The 16100-nt window shown below is 40.2% G+C and overlaps 1 long non-coding RNA gene across 2 annotated transcripts in view; it reads left to right on the plus strand.

The window, feature by feature from the left end:
• Positions 1-216: 216 nt before the first annotated feature.
• The window catches only part of LOC122466699, a 133757-nt gene continuing 117873 nt past the window's right edge, over positions 217-16100 (plus strand). For both annotated transcript variants that reach the window (XR_006292424.1, XR_006292425.1), the window contains exon 1: positions 217-469. This is a non-coding gene — a long non-coding RNA (uncharacterized LOC122466699). The remainder of the gene's footprint in view (positions 470-16100) is intronic.

A 16100-nucleotide genomic window follows, 5' to 3' on the forward strand; every position in this document is an offset into this window, starting at 1 on the left:
GGTACTTAGATCATTAGATCGAGGACAGGCAGATCTTGAGTGTGGGGTACTAGAACACTGCTGTGAGAAGGCACACAGCCAGATTGTGAGGTAGAAGAATACTGGAATCAGAAGGCAATAATCCTAAATGTGATTGGCTGTAGAAATCTCATACAGCTGGAGAACAAGGAGGGGTTAAATCAGGTTGAGAAGAGACAGGAAATGCACCAACTGGAACAATTGTGACCTCCTGTAAAGAGGCTTAGTTTTTGGTTTGTTTCTTTGGAGGGGGAGTTAGTTGAAATAAACCACTCTCCTCTTCTTTTGTTTGTTTTCTGTGAACTGGGCTGCAGAAAGGCCTGGCTACTTTCATTCTGTGAATCTCTTGTGTACCTTGAAAGAGGGAGGATTTTTTCAGTTTGGCTGGAGGATCAAATTACCCTTCTTGTCAGAGGGAAACCAAGGCAGAAGATCTGCACATGACAAAAAGGTAAGGCAGTTATCCACACATTGGTCAATACTAGCATGCCAGGGTTGAAGAGGGAAGACACATGCACAAAATGTGCATTAGGATGTGAGCATGTTGAGAAGTGGAAAGAAGCTAAGATGTGGGTACTCCAGGGAAGAGGCCACATTCATTGTGTGGCCGTCTAAATTTCTGTATGAAGAGGGTATAAACACAGTGCAGCTGTTAAAATTTGGGAGGGAGACAATAAACAGAAATATGTCTTCTTGAACACTGGGAAGAGGACACACCTGGAATTTGGGTGCTAGAACATTGGAGGGAGAGGAATGTGGGAATTAAGTATAGGACCCTGGGAGAAGATGATACTCCTCCCCCACCAGGATGGAGCTGTTAGACGACTGTGGGGGCTGAAGACACAGAGGTCAACACATGGAAGCATTTGGGATGGGGAATGAAGGGGTCATCTCCCTTACCCAGCTATAGAGGTTGGTCCTGTGAAAAGACATGTGTCCAGATTAGTTATTCAAATGCTGTAAGGAAATGACTGTTCCCCAGAATGTGGGGTTTAACAGGCACTAAAATAAAAGCATTTTCTCCCCTTTAAAATGTATTACATTAAATAACTTTGTATTTTTAAAATTGCAGCATACTACTTTCCTTTTGAATACAAAGCCATCATGTCTTACATTCTGAACTAATTGTTAACATAACTTCAAAAATGTCCATGAAGTATTTAATTTATATTAATAATAGATGATGTTACATACAGATGTAGATTGTGTGTGTGTGTGTGTGTGTGTATCTACATCTATATATATTACATAGATTACATAGATAGTATTACATAGATATATAGATATACACAATCTATGTAATATATATACATACACACACACACACACACACACACACCCTTGCATACAGAGATCTGGATATTAAAATGAGACTAATTCTAGCTAAGGGCAATTAAAATAGAAATGAAAAATAGCAAGGCATTGATTTCCAGGTCACCTAATTAAGTGACATCCTTGCTGTATAATTTTTATTGTACTAAACAAGGAATGTGTGAACTAATTAAGATGACTAATAGTGATGTTTAATCTAATTATAGCAGTGCCATCAGACACTGTTATAGTTAAGAGTCTGTCTGTCTTCACTCCAAATCTTACCTTCAGTGGTTGAATGCTTAGCTATAAACTTGACTTCTTGGCTGACATCATGGTAAAAGCTCTCAATCCAAATGCACTGTCTTGATTTTAACTGATTCGTTTACTAGAAATCAGTTTTTGCTGTGTTTTAAGGTAGAGAGGTCAAAGTAAAAAATGATCATTTTATTGATTTTTTTTTTTTAAATAGTCATGGGCAAACTTGTATCATTCTGTTGGATTTGGATGAACACTGAAGTTTGATTATCTGAATGGAGTATCTGTCTGTAAAAATTGAGATGGAAAGCATTTCTCATGGTATTTTTGGACTGTTATTCCAGTGCTATTTCTAGTCAAGAGTGGTGATGCTAAAAAGGAGTAACAAAGTAAATATACATTAATAATAAAAAAAATGACAGCTTCTCCTGATTCTAAATGAAAGGTTTAGGCAGAGGTTTGCATTGTTCTTTTATCCAAACTGGTAACACAAGTCTAATTACAAATGAACTGAAAAATCTGTTCTTCACTTTCTATGCACAGAGCCTGATCTTCTAGTCCTTAGTTGGATAAAAGTCCCTTTGAAAGAAATAGGACTGAGTAAGGACTGCGGGTTCCAATATACTCTCACGTAGCTCAGGTTGGCATCAGTGGGAACTGGAGTAGGTACGATAAAGGAATCTAGACCTGTACATTTTTTCTGAAGGATGTTTTGAAATTGACAGTATGTTAAAACATGAATTCAGCTACAAATCAGAGTAGTTATTTTGTAAAATTATCCTGGGTTTGTTTGCTAATACCAGGAACAGTTCTGCAACACTGAATTGTTTTAAATATCGGTGATTAAGATGAAATAGGCTTTTAAAAGAAATGTTCAAATATGGAAACTATAGATTCAGTAAATACTGCACATTTTTTAAAAGGTCATAATATCTCAAGTATAAATGTCTCTAAAATTGCATGATACCAAGTTCTGGAAAGATGCTTTCTGTTATAGTGGTTATGCATTTGAGGAATAGCATGTGTATCTTCACAGCAGACCATAATAGAATGGAATTTGTGTTAGATGAGTCGTATGCATTTTGCAGTGGTGAAAATACAAATTTAGTTGGGCAAATGTCTTTAAAATTATCTAAAACTGTCTTCACGGCTGTATTAAGACAAACAAGTAGAACGTGGGACTGATTGGTAGTAACTTATGAATGGTGAATATGACCTGGTTATTGGGATAGTTACTATATGGCTATGTTGTTTTGGGGATATTTACTGTATGCATATATTGGTTTAGTTCAATATCAGGGCTATTAGGAAATTATCAGGAAGGCAATATGATATCTCCAGGTAAGCAGCCTCCCAGTGAACAAGGCGGGTGATTAAGAAACAATGCCTGAACTATTAGCTGGGAAGAGGCTACTTCCAGGTGCCAGCAAAGATGCAAGGCATGGAGTCAAAAGGACACAAAACAGTTACATTCACTATCTGTCCTAAAGAGATAGGAGGCTGTTGCCAGAGTGCTGTTCATGGATAACAGACTCCCTCTGCTGGAGTGTCTGAAGAAGCAAAAGCTGCCTGATCTGCTACCACAGGGTGGTAGGGCTTAGGGTAAGATATATAGATCTTTTGTTGTGTTAAGATCCTCTTTTTCTTATGATATGCTTTGTTCCTGCTATTAAAATTAGCCAATACTTGGGTGTGAGAAAGTTGCTTGATCACTCTTCGCTGCTGGTCCCAAGCTCCTGGAAGGAAGAATTGTAGGTGACCAAACCCAGCTGGACCTGCTCAGTATCACAGTTGGTACATGGGATACTGTAACTCAGGGCCCAGTTTAAGAGTGGGAGAATTGTGATTCCGCCCCAGGGAGGTAACAGCGTAATGTCGAAGACCCAAGGGGATGCAGATGGACTAAAGAAGAGTAAAAGGTGCAACTAGCTCTGTATCCATGACAACATCCACATCATATCTAGACTCCAGCTGACTGAGAGGCAATTTTATTATGAAACTTTAGTCTGTTGCTTCAAATATCAATGGAAATTAGACAACAAAATGACCAACATAGTGTTAACACTATAACAACTAGGCACTAGATAGTGGATTGGCCCTGTGCAGCCATGCAAGGGTCTGAGGGGATAAGACAGCCCTCCATTTGTTGCATGGCCTCTCTGTATCTTCAGCAGGGGCATGGAGGGGAAGGGGCTGCATACCCAGTACTTGTCCCTCTCAATACCTTTGTCGAGATGGAAAAGAGAATGCGTGGAGCTTTGGCTTCCCTCACCATCATTCCTGATAGCTCAAGGGCTAGGTATCAATTTGTAGATTATGGTCAATAGCAAATTACTACTAGGAGCAGAAAGACAGAATTCTTTCTCAGGACTCTTTCCGGTGGTGGCATCTCCGCACAGGGCTAGTGTTAAAGTACAAGTTGTTGTGAAAACTGAACTTAGAGGTGGACCTCTATCCTTAATTTATCCTACTGTCCCCAGATGTCTGCATTGCTTCCAGACAGTGAATGAACTCTGATAGAATATCACATGAGGTGCAATGCTTAGTAGAAACAAGTGAGCAGAGGACAAGTGCTGTATCCTCTATGCTGAGTTCCACAGCACAGTGTGGCTTAAAGATTAATATTAACACGGTGTAGCTTTAGAGGTGAAGTGCAGTGATTTTACTGGTAGTCTCAGTTCTCACATTGTGCAAACCTACAACTAAATTCTCACATGGTACAAAGGTAACATAAGAGTTAATGTTTGTACCCAGGACCCATTTTATGCTTAGTTTATAGCTTGTATATGGTGCTTGTTTGTTAGCAACTCTTTTCTCCAGAAGTGTTAAAAAAGAGTCCTCCCTGGGACCATTGAGAAAGACAGTAATAAAATAAACCAAGATACTTTAGGTGCCAAATTTGCAATAAAGCATCTTAAAATGAACTGTACATTTAATATTGGCCCTTGTTTCCACATTGGAAATCCTGATTTCCAACTACTGATAAAAATATAAGGCTGATAAACAAGAGATCTGCGTGTCACATGCTGAATATTTCTTCTTTATAATGTCAAACTATTGTGGTGTCTTGGTGATATCTATGAAGACAAATGGGAATGAAGACCTCAAGCATTTCATTAGCTGTACTTTAGTTCCTGCCCTTAGCTTGCAGAGTGAACTAGATGAGTCATTTGTTTCTAATCAGCTTCACATTCACAAATGAAATGCTCTTTTTTAGCATTCCAACACTGCAAGCCAAAATAGACACTTAAAAAACCAAACTAGTGTCTTCTAACTACATCTTTTAAACAATCTTCTCCTCTCTTTCAAATACCAAAATTTGGGCTGAAATTATCTACTACATGCACTATCTGAAGTCTAGGAAACCTTCAGTCACAGTGGTAAATTAGTGAATCCTAAATAAGGTAATGGCTGCACAAGAAAGTTTTCTGAAAAGATAAAACTGCCTCCTCCCATGCAACAATGCCCAGCAGCTACATAGGAAACTCTGTGCATAGGGATTTAAGAATCCCAAAGCTGACTTGACTTCAAATGGTGGCAAAGGGAAGATGCAAAAGTGAACTCAGTGCCCCTTAACTTAACAGAGAAAGCTGCAAGCAGGCCATCCTCTTCCAGCCTTCTGAATCCAATGACACTGGGAGCTGTCCAGCCAAATGCCCCCTGAAGTAATGCATAGGATGCAGTACTGAATGGCAGTCTGACAAACACCTTGTAATTAATAATTTCATACTGCTGTCCCTTTCTTCCATTGAAGGATCATTTTTACCTTGTAATGGCCTGACACCCTGACCAGAGAATGTAGTTTCCTTTAGCAGATAAATTGCTCTAAATATGGTAGTAAGGGCTATTGGTCCTCATTCTTTAAGACTTAAACCAATTACAGACTACTGGGTCACAAAGGAACTTTTCCCATAGATATATTAGTACATAAATGTCTATGGGTTTTTTATATTTTTCTCTGGACAACATTTTCTTTGGCTCTTATGTAGGTGTGCAGCGTTTTGTAGTTGGGAGGATGAAAGAACCTACCGTCTTGATTCGCCTATGTAAGGCCAAGCAGAAATGCTGGGCCTGCACTTGGGGAAGCACGCAAGTTTATCTCCATATCTGCAGAGGCAACAGGCACTTAAAGGGGGGCAAGGAGAGTAGGACTGTGGTTCTCCCCCTATGCACTAGCCCATAGGATTGACTTGCTGCATGGGGGTCAGAAGCTGCACCACAAACAGCTATAACAGTGGAGTATTGCCTTGGTGTACCCAAGGGGCCAGGCAGGCTTTCTGCCCCTGGTGCTCTTCCTGGGCTAGTGTGGCTCCGTGTGGCTTGTAGTTCAGAGCTTTAAATACAACACACAACCAGTCCTCAGAAGACAACATACTGGACTAGGCTGGCAACTCTGGTGTGGCAGTTCTTATGTTCCCTTTGATGCTGGCCTTTTAGAATATTGTAGGCTTTAAAGGGATCTGGTGTCCTGCTCTCCTCTAAATCTCTATCCTGTCTTCTGTGCTGCCATACTCTTTTGTCCCTGCCACAATGCTACATGCACAGTCCATTCTCCCTGTTACTAGGTTGCTATATAAGCAAGAGGACAATTTAATTAGTAATATCCACTTTTACTGATGGGAAGTATCTAACAAGGGGTTACACTGGTGGCAAGGGAGCCACTATAGTATGTCAGATTATTAAAATGATTTAGAAAAGGCAAGTGTTAGTTTACTATGAATTACTTAATGGAGAAATAAACAAATGATATTTGGATTCAAAGATCATAATAGCCAGATGATCTGCAAGGCCACCATAGTCCAGGGAAATCCAAAAGAGACTTGCCTCCTTGCAGCACCACCCAGGTCAATGTTGGATTGGATATTCAGTCTGTTAGTCTCTGGCAATCTTATTGTGCCACTGAAGCTTTTGGTACCATATAATTGGTGACACTGTGATGGCATTCCCTGGTAAACACACTTCATGATTCATTCGTTTTTCATCCACATATGTCCATACCAAGAAAGCCACCAAAAATGAACCAGTGATGATGGAGACAGCTGCTGGGTTCAGCTACAAATATCCTTGTTTGTGACCTTGTTCTGCCACGTAAGATGGAGTAGCTGCTTCTTCAGGTTTATCCACCAAGCATTCATTGCCGACATTGAACAACAATGATGATAGGACACAGTCTTGCTGAAGTCCTGTGGGGAAAAAAGTGACAATGCCATTGACTCAAACACAGCTTTCCATTTCATTATAGAGCTCTTCTGTCAGTGACACTATCTTTCTAGGGACTCTGAGTAGACTCATCAGATCCCACAAGCTTGTTCAATGCACATAATCAAAGGCTTCACAAAGCCTGTAAAAAAGGCTGCACACAGTTGATTAAATTCACCCATCTTCTAAAAAGCTGTATCAGGCAAAGATGTGGTGGATAGTGGAAAAACCAGGTCTAGCTGCACTGAGTATCCTAGCCTTTGCCATCAAGTGCATTGCTGATCTGAGATGTTGACTTGGAAGCAATGATTTTCCTTGGAGTGGACATAATACCTCTAGTTCCTATATTTGGCTTTATCACCGTTTTGAACAGATGCAGAACAGCACCCTTCTTCTAATAATTGGGGATAATATTGGTGTTCCAGATCATCTGGAAGATCTTCTGCATCTGGGTATAACCTTCTCACCTAATGGAAAATGGGGATAATAGATGCTCAGATACCTCTGTGATGGAAACTATATAAGAACCTAGATGGTGGCAGAACTTCTTCCTGATCCTAATCTTGCCAGAATAAAGATAGATATATTGCTCCTGTTTGGGGAAAATAAACTATAAGGTTCTGAAAATATTAGAATACTCTACTGAGAATAGAACCTCTGAATCAGAAGCTGCTTTTAGATTACCTATTTTCTCTGATGTTAATAATTTTGTGTTTGTCTGTTCATAGTTGGTGCTCGAAGCAAATAACTATAGGGTGTAAATAACCCCTTTCCAAAAGTCACTGAGGGAAAAACTTATAACTCTTTTGTAATATTCTTGTTTTGATCCTTCAAAACCCCTAGATTACAATTGCGATTTCTAACAAGATGCTGTAGTGTGTGTGTGGGGATCATTGCAATTGTTCAAGTACATAATGCATCCTTCTCTAAAGAGAGACACTGCATTATGGAGCAAAGGTCAATGAACCAGTTGCTCTTTACATAGTAAGTATATGACTTAGTTGCTAGAAAATCTAAAGGGGAAAGGAGCATAGGGCAGAAAACTGAAGACACACATCGTGCATCTAATGTAAATTTCAAATACCCTTTTAGGGATAATTCATTATACTTCACATATATCTCTAATCCAACTGAATTAGTGCTAACTTTTGTAAATAGTGGTTTTTAAAATGAAAGTTTAATGCTGAGAATCTCTTGATTGACAGGAGTTTGTCCAAACATACTTTTCTCCAAACAAAGATTTTTTTTTTTTTTTTTTTTTTAAGTATCACATTGTCCTGTGTCTTGGGTTCAGGATTCCAACCAGAGAACCAGGAGTTGCAGAACTATGTGAAGATCTAAGTTTAAAATGTTACTTGAACTTCATTTCTTAAAACTGAACTGTCAGGTTTGGTTCAGCTTCACCTAGTAAAAGTTTGCTCTAGTTCACCTTCTTAACAGATGTTTCACTCATCCCTAATCTCAACTCCAGCATGTGATCAGGCACCATGGGGAATGCACTCAGGTTGTTAACCTCTGCGTACACTATGCTGACCTACTTAATTTTTAGGTTTTTTCATTTTATGATTAAAAGTTTGTTTTGTTAAGTGAGTGGATAGGTGAAGCTGTTCTCAAAACTCTTGCTCTACTGTCAGATAAAGCTAAAGAGTCCAGAAGTATAGCTGGTATCATAACTCATGTAGGGTAAGACAGCTGGCATATTAATATTCAGTAATATGTGACTCCTTGAGTATTGTCCTTGTCATCAGTGAGAATGTGACTGAGGCTGCCAGGGGCCAGATTCTATCTTGATTTTCAAAATGACCCTCGAAAAGTCAACACACTGATGAACAGGGAAAAGAGTGACTAAAAGATCATTCAAATTTAAAGATGTAAAAACCACTAATTATATCACCTATTTATACAGACTATTCATAGAATCTGCCTTCCTTCAGGGTAACTCTTTGAAGATAAACTTATTTTATTACTTAAGTATTGTAGTACATGACCAGCTATCAGAAGATCTCTTATTAAAAATGACAGGTTTCAGAGTAGCAGCCGTGTTAGTCTGTATCCGCAAAAAGAAAAGGAGTACTTGTGGCACCTTAGAGACTAACCAATTTATTTGAGCATAAGCTTTCGTGAGCTACAGCACACTGAAGTGAACTGTAGCTCATGAAAGCTAATGCTCAAATAAATTGGTTAGTCTCTAAGGTGCCACAAGTACTCCTTTTATTAAAAATGAGTCATAGGTGGGGAAAAAACTGACTTGGTCATCTAGTTCACCTTCCCTGCCACTGGCAACTGTGGAAAATACACAACTTCATCATTTATAATAACTAACAAGATCAAAGTTGTGCCATTCTATAGGAGGAATAGGATCTCAAAACTCCTGACTTTAGCTTTATTTCTGCTATTGATTAAACTCAGGCAAATCACCTAACTTCTCTGGATCCGTTTCCAGATGTCTAAAACATATAGAACACCTACCTTTCAGGACTGTTAAGGCACTTTTGAGTTTTGTCAATGACAGCTGTTATAGAAATGTGAAATATTTTATTTCTGACATACTTATTGTCTTTTATGTGTGGTATGGAGCCATCATCCCTCATCTCAGATCTGCCAATGGTGCCATCCTTTGTTGACCATTAGTCAGATTTTTCCCAAAAGCACCTTTGTACTTTTTCCCATGCTGCTCCTTATATGTTGAAAGAACTCCCTGTAGGTGGGAGGAGTGGGGAGAAATCTGCAACGTTACTACACTATCATTCAAGTCCCTTCTTAAAACTTCTGCCATGATGCTTGCACAAAAACTTGTATTGCTAGGCCCCTGGTGTTCTATGACTGCTGTTTCTCATACTAATCATTGTCTTATTGCTACCTTATACTCCCCCACATCTGTTTTGTGTGAGTCATTTATTGTCTCTGATACTTAGACTGCAATCTTTTTGGCAGGACTCTTTTCAGTTGGTGTAGTATCTGCCATAATGGGGCTTTGATATGAGTCTCTAGGTGCTACTGCAATAATAATATTACATAATACTTTTAAATCTAAGGCTCTATTTATTGCTGTCTTGTCCTGTGGGAAGGGAAACAAAATAGATCAGGTTCCTCCATTATGGCCTTGAACTTAAGGGAATGTGAAAAAGCTGAATCATGGACTCCAAACCCTTCATAAAGCAGGCACTTTCTGCTGAACAGGAGTGTGTCTTAACAAACCACTTTGGTGAGGATTTTAAAGCTGTGCCTAGACCCAGAGGCGGATTAATGATTTTGCAGCCCCTAGGCCCAGAAATAATTGCCGCCCCCACCCAGCTCACCTCCGCTCCGCCTCCGCCTTCCGCCTCCGCCTCCTCCCCTGACTGTGCTGTCGGGTTCTGCTTCTCCCCGTTCCCTGCCAGTGTTTGTGCGCAAAACAGCTTCACGAAGGAGAGGGAAAGGGGGGGGGAACGCAGCGCGCTCAGGAGTGGAGGCGGGGCTGGGGCAGAGATTTGGGGAAGGGGACCAATAGGGACAGGCTGCTATTATAAATTTGCCGCCCCTGCAAATTTGTCGGCCTAGGCGTTAATATGCTGCTGCCTAGACCTAAATGTTCCATATGGCAAAAGGTAATTGCTTCCAGAGGGGCTAGAAGGGTGTGCAATAATAGGTATGGACTATCCAGGGAATAACACTAAAATAACAATGGTCATATGTGAAAGACTACATAAAAGGCCATTTCCCACTTATGTAAGGTTAGTTCACTTGTACTGAGAACCAGTGATCAGAATATTTTATGTAATGTAAATAATACATATTTTCTGTAGTCCTTTAATACAATGTAATCTAAGATTTTATGCTTAGCAGGCCATCAAAACATATCTTCATCAAAGCACAAAGTGGAGCTCAGACTGTTTTGGGGGGGAAAAAAGTTTGAAATTCAAGAGTTAATTCATTTAAGTGCCCAGTCTCTTCAATGAAGTATAAAAATACATTTTTAGAATGAGTATTTTTAAAAATAGCTTATATTTTGCAGGAATAGTTACATTAAATGCAAGGTGTACAGGTGTTGCATAGGGTATTACTGTATGTACATATGCATTGAAGCAGCATTATAAACAAGTCTAGGCACAGATACCTAATATAATATTATCTTATAAAGATAGGTCTATATGTATACTTGGTGCTGATTTGCAATAAATGGCATGTGTAAACTGTAAGTTTGCAGAGAAAAACTTTATATTTATTTTAACAGAAGTTAATGTATTTGGTTTCCAACGTGGCATGTGTATAAAAACCAAAATAAAATAACCAACCTTCATTTGTGTGTAAGCTGAGTGGAATGCAGAAACTAAGTAAACACTGTCAATGGTGCATTAGGAAATGGGGCTGAACGCTAGTGTCAAACTACTGATTGACACGTTCTATGTTAAAGGGATGTCTGTACTGCAAACGTGTGTTCTTAACTCTGCCAGCATGGATTAGTTAACTTTATCTTGAGTCAACATAGCAGCAAAGATATGGCAATATTACCTTTTAACTTGGGTTAGCAGCTCCAGTCAAAGCCTGAAGTTACTAACTGTATCTTCCATATGAGAGGAGTCATGGAGTCCATAGATTTAAATATCAAATTGTTGATTAAGTATTGGAAAGTGCAAAATGCAATGATGTTGTTAAACTGCTTTTACAGCTGGACCAAAAATTTAATGGAATGGAAACTAGAATTTGTAGTAATCTTGTTAGTGTGGAAAGTTAACAAAGTTTAAAGGAAGGTAGCCTTATAAAAATGCTACCGTATTCTAGAACAATCACCCACAACACTACATATTTACTATAGTGTTAATTTAGGGCTTAAGGCCATTACTCTAGAACACTGAAGTAGTGTTAACAAGGTCAAATAGAGTACCTATGTAAAGGCCATGGCCTGCCAACCTAACTTTACACTCTGTATGCCCTGTCTTGGTCTGAGATATTTATAAAAATGAGAAGTGAGAACTCAGTATAAATACAAATGGCTTATATTATCCATGTGAAACCTACCATTGCATATCTTATAATAGCATGGGATAGCAAGGGCTGGTTGATGAGCCTGACCTGAGGATCGCTTTGACAAGTTCAATAGAGCCTTTGACTTTATATTCTTCCTGATGGATAAAAGGAGCTACAGAGAGGTGAAAAAAGTTGTTTCTGGAGTGTTGTCATCCACTAAGAGAAACTGGTCTTTGGAAACAAATCCCTTTTTAAAATCAACTGGCAAATATTTTCTTCAATTTCACATATGATAACATGTCAGCAGTCTGCACTTCCACATCTGCAATATCACTTCCAATCAGTTCTTTAATGCTAGTGGCATGTCTTTTTGCTGTCATCTGAAGAATAAGTGACAGTAAAATCAAAAATTGTTTTGAGTAGCTTTAAAACCTACGTCTTTTCTTCCAGATTCAGAAGACTTTTCACTGAGATTAGTTACAGAATTTTGTTCGAATACTCAAATTAAGGGAGCAATCAGACACTTTTTTTTTCTAGTCAGCTGGAGAGTTATGGCTTATTATACATTATATACCTATTTTTAAGGAGAAGAAATAATTCACTTGCTAAATAAATATCTAATTGCTAGTCCTGCAATATTATTTGATTCAGTGTGATTGGAATCAACATTCCTCTAATTTAAAGTCTATTCATTCATTCCTTTATGTCCTATCATACTAACATTATTTGTATGCGGTCACATGCAACATTCAGGATTATTGGTGTTATTAAGGACTAATTGGTGAAACACTTGTTTCATAGAAGCTCTCTGAATTCAAAGGTTGTAGATACTTTGTCATGTTACAGGGCAAAGACACACTGAGCAGTTAAAGGAGGACACAGTTAAGTAGTTCAGGTTTTGTTTAAAAAAATAAGGTAGATGATTACAAAACTTAATGCAAATAAGTGTTTCCACAAGCTTGTTTTTAAATTCAATAAACACTGCCGTTTAATAGTTGGATTTAAAAATATCAGAAGCCCAGGGCCCAATCTTGCTATTGCCTACTGCCAGACATAGTGGTTACTACTGTGAAAGCAATACGACTAGTTACAAAAGTCCTGCATTACAGTTGGCACTGGGTTTGCAAGATTAGACCCCAAGAGAATAGAATGATAGTGCATAAGAACCAGAAAGTGAAAATGACTAGGAAAATGGTGATGGGGAGTAGATAGACTCCTAATCAACTAGAAAACATTCTTTCAAATTCCATAATTTAATGTTGGCAAAATTTAAATTGACTTTTTAATATGCCCTCTTCCTACATGCTTTATACACTTGAAAGTCCCTGAAAGAGGCTAACTGTGTGTGCTTGAAAGGTCCTGACTTGTCTTCTGGAAAAGAGTTAAATGCGTTTTGCTAAATTCACTGAGGCAGGTGACCCATTACCTCACTTGGATATAAGGGAGATAGGATCTATGGGCTGAATAGTCATGAGGGAGGAGCCTTAGGAGTAGCCAAGCCTGGTGGTAAGAATTGAGCTAATCTTTGTTACTTTACTGGTTTAACTGTTCATGCTAAACCCCTGGGAGAGGGTAGTTGGAACATCCTATATTGTCTTTAGAGTAGGTTGGGAAAGGCGCCCGTTTTGGGCTCCTTACTGCTGCTGCCATTTAAAAAACAAACATTGCCATTGAAGGCAATTAAAGTTTTGAGTGGGGAAACTAGGTAGGGTTGGGCCTTTTATATGATTATCTTGACAATGCCTCTTCTATGTTGGAGAGTTGTAGGTATGTCTCACCTCTTTCCACCGTCCCCTGCAGAAAACCTTGACTAGGCTTCCTTGTGGTATGTGAACTATATAGCCTTTTCTCTTGTGTGGCTGAACATTAAAGAAAATTTTCTTAAGATCAGCATATTTTTGTGGAAACCCTTATTGAGGTGTCAATGCCTTTCTCTGAAGATAAGATTTTTCTAACTGCCTTTTATTTTGCATCAGATTAGTATAAGCCAGAATTTGATGAGCAGTGACAGCTATACAGATCTTAAAACTATCACTGTCCAATATTAACCTAAGCCAGTGGTCTCCAAAACTGTGGGGTGCACTCCCCTAAGGGAGGTGTGGAGGAACAGCCGGGGGGGGGCCTGGGCCAGCCCCCACATGGGGCAGGGAGGGAGCGCCCCCCAGCCCCACCTCCAGTTGCAGCTCCGCTCCAGCCACAGCTCCACTCCACCCCCAGTCCAGCTCTGCCCTCATTCCCGTTCTGCCTTCAGCGCCACCTGCAGCTCAAGCTCCTCTGCTGAGCCACCTGCGCACAAATGGAGTGGGAGCGTGGACAGATTCCCTTACTGGTAAGGGGGGCCTGAAAGGAAAAGTTTGGGCACCACTGGCCTAAGCTAAGGTGTCCATATTTTGTAAACCAAATCCAGGGGGTGACACAGGTGGGAGCACAGCTGTCATAAATATAAAGGGAAGGGTAAACCCCTTTAAAATCCCTCCTGGCCAGAGGAAAAGTCCTCTCACCTGTAAAGGGTTAAGAAGCTAAAGATAACCTCGCTGGCACCTGACCAAAATGACCAATGAGGAGACAAGATACTTTCAAAAGCTGGGAGGAGGGAGAAAAAACAAAGGGTCTGTGTCTGTCTGTGTGCTGCTTTTGCCGGGGATAGACCAGGAATGGAGTCTTAGAACTTTAGTAAGTAATCTAGCTAGGTATGTGTTAGATTATGATTTCTTTAAATGGCTGAGAAAAGTTGTGCTGAATAGAATGACTATTCTTGTCTGTGTGTCTTTTTTGTAACTTAAGGTTTTGCCTAGAGGGATTCTCTATGTTTTGAATCTAATTACCCTGTAAGGTATCTACCATCCTGATTTTACAGAGGTGATTCCTTCACTTCTATTAAAAGTCTTCTTGTAAGAAAACTGAATGCTTTTCATTGTTCTAAGATCCAAGGGTTTGGGTCTGTGGTCAGCGATGCAAATTGGTGAGGATTTTTACCAAACCTTCCCCAGGAAATGGGGTGCAAGGGATGGGAGGATTTTGGGGGGAAAGACGTGTCCAAACTACGTTTCCCAGTAAACCCAGTTAAAGTTTGGTGGTGGCAGTGGAAATTCCAAGGGCAAAGGGTAAAATTAATTTGTACCTTGGGGAAGTTTTAACCTAAGCTGGTAAAAGTAAGCTTAGGAGGTTTTCATACAGGTCCCCACATCTGTACCCTAGAGTTCAGAGTGGGGGAGGAACCTTGACAACAGCAAAGTAGCCAAGACTGAAAATGTAAGGCCTGGTCTACACTACAGAGGTAGGTTGATGTAAGGCACTTTACATCGACCTAACTGTGTAAGTATCTACACAGTATCTACAGTGTTCCTTCAGCTGATTTAACTTGTCTGCTACTCCAACCTAATAACTCCAGCTCCCTGAGAGGCATAGCGCTTAGGTAGACACATTGTGCAAGTAGATGCTGTATTACTTACATCGTCTGTTGCTGTCTTTGACAGCCAGGAGCCCCGCCACCCTGGGGCGGACACCCAGGAGCCCAACCTGTGTACAAGCTAATCTTGTTACCTGCTAGTAGAATGCCTCATCCATTTCCCCTTCTTGAGGTCTCCCACCAAAATATTGCTACTATTCTTTACCCATTTTTATCCTTACCCAGACTCTCTCAGTAGGTTTGCTGCTTACTTCCTCTTGCTTAGGTGCCGTCTTCCAGGCCTGGGGGGTGCTCAACCCCCCACTGTGCCCCAGGCCCCGTTCTGCCCCTTCCCCAAGCCCCCACCCCTGTCCCACCTCTTCATGCCCAGTTCCACCCCCTCCCCCAGCATGCCCCATCCCCTCCTAGAACCTTCTACACACCATCAAACAGCTGATTGAGGTGGGCAAGAAGCGCTGGGAGGGAGGGGGAAGAGTTGATTGGTGGGGAAGCAGGCAGGTGGAAGGCGCTGGGGGTGGGAGGGGAGGGGAGAGCTGGCTGCTAATTTTTTCCTGTGGGTGCTCCAGCCCTGGAGCATCCACAGAGTCGGTGCCTATATCCTCCTGGACCTGGGAGAAGGTGAATACATACTTGACATTCAGCGTGATGCCTCCTCCTTTTTTCCTATACCTATCTTTCAGAACAAGCTAAATTCCTCAATGCTGGTACTCCAATCATGGGAATTATCCCACCAAGTCTCTGTAATGTCAACTAAATCATAACTTTCTTCATATACCATGACTTCCAGTTCATCCTGCTTGTGCCCCAAACTCCTAGCATAGAAATAATGGCACAGTTAAACAGGTCAGATCACTTCAGAAAGACACAGAGCTCAAGTATTTGTTCTGTCACTGCAACAATTTTACCCTTGAAACGAATACATTATTTCATCATGCAGGAACCCAACTGATGATGGAAT

This window comes from Chelonia mydas, chromosome 7, assembly GCF_015237465.2.
Source record: "Chelonia mydas isolate rCheMyd1 chromosome 7, rCheMyd1.pri.v2, whole genome shotgun sequence".
Lineage (NCBI taxonomy): Eukaryota > Metazoa > Chordata > Testudines > Cheloniidae > Chelonia > Chelonia mydas.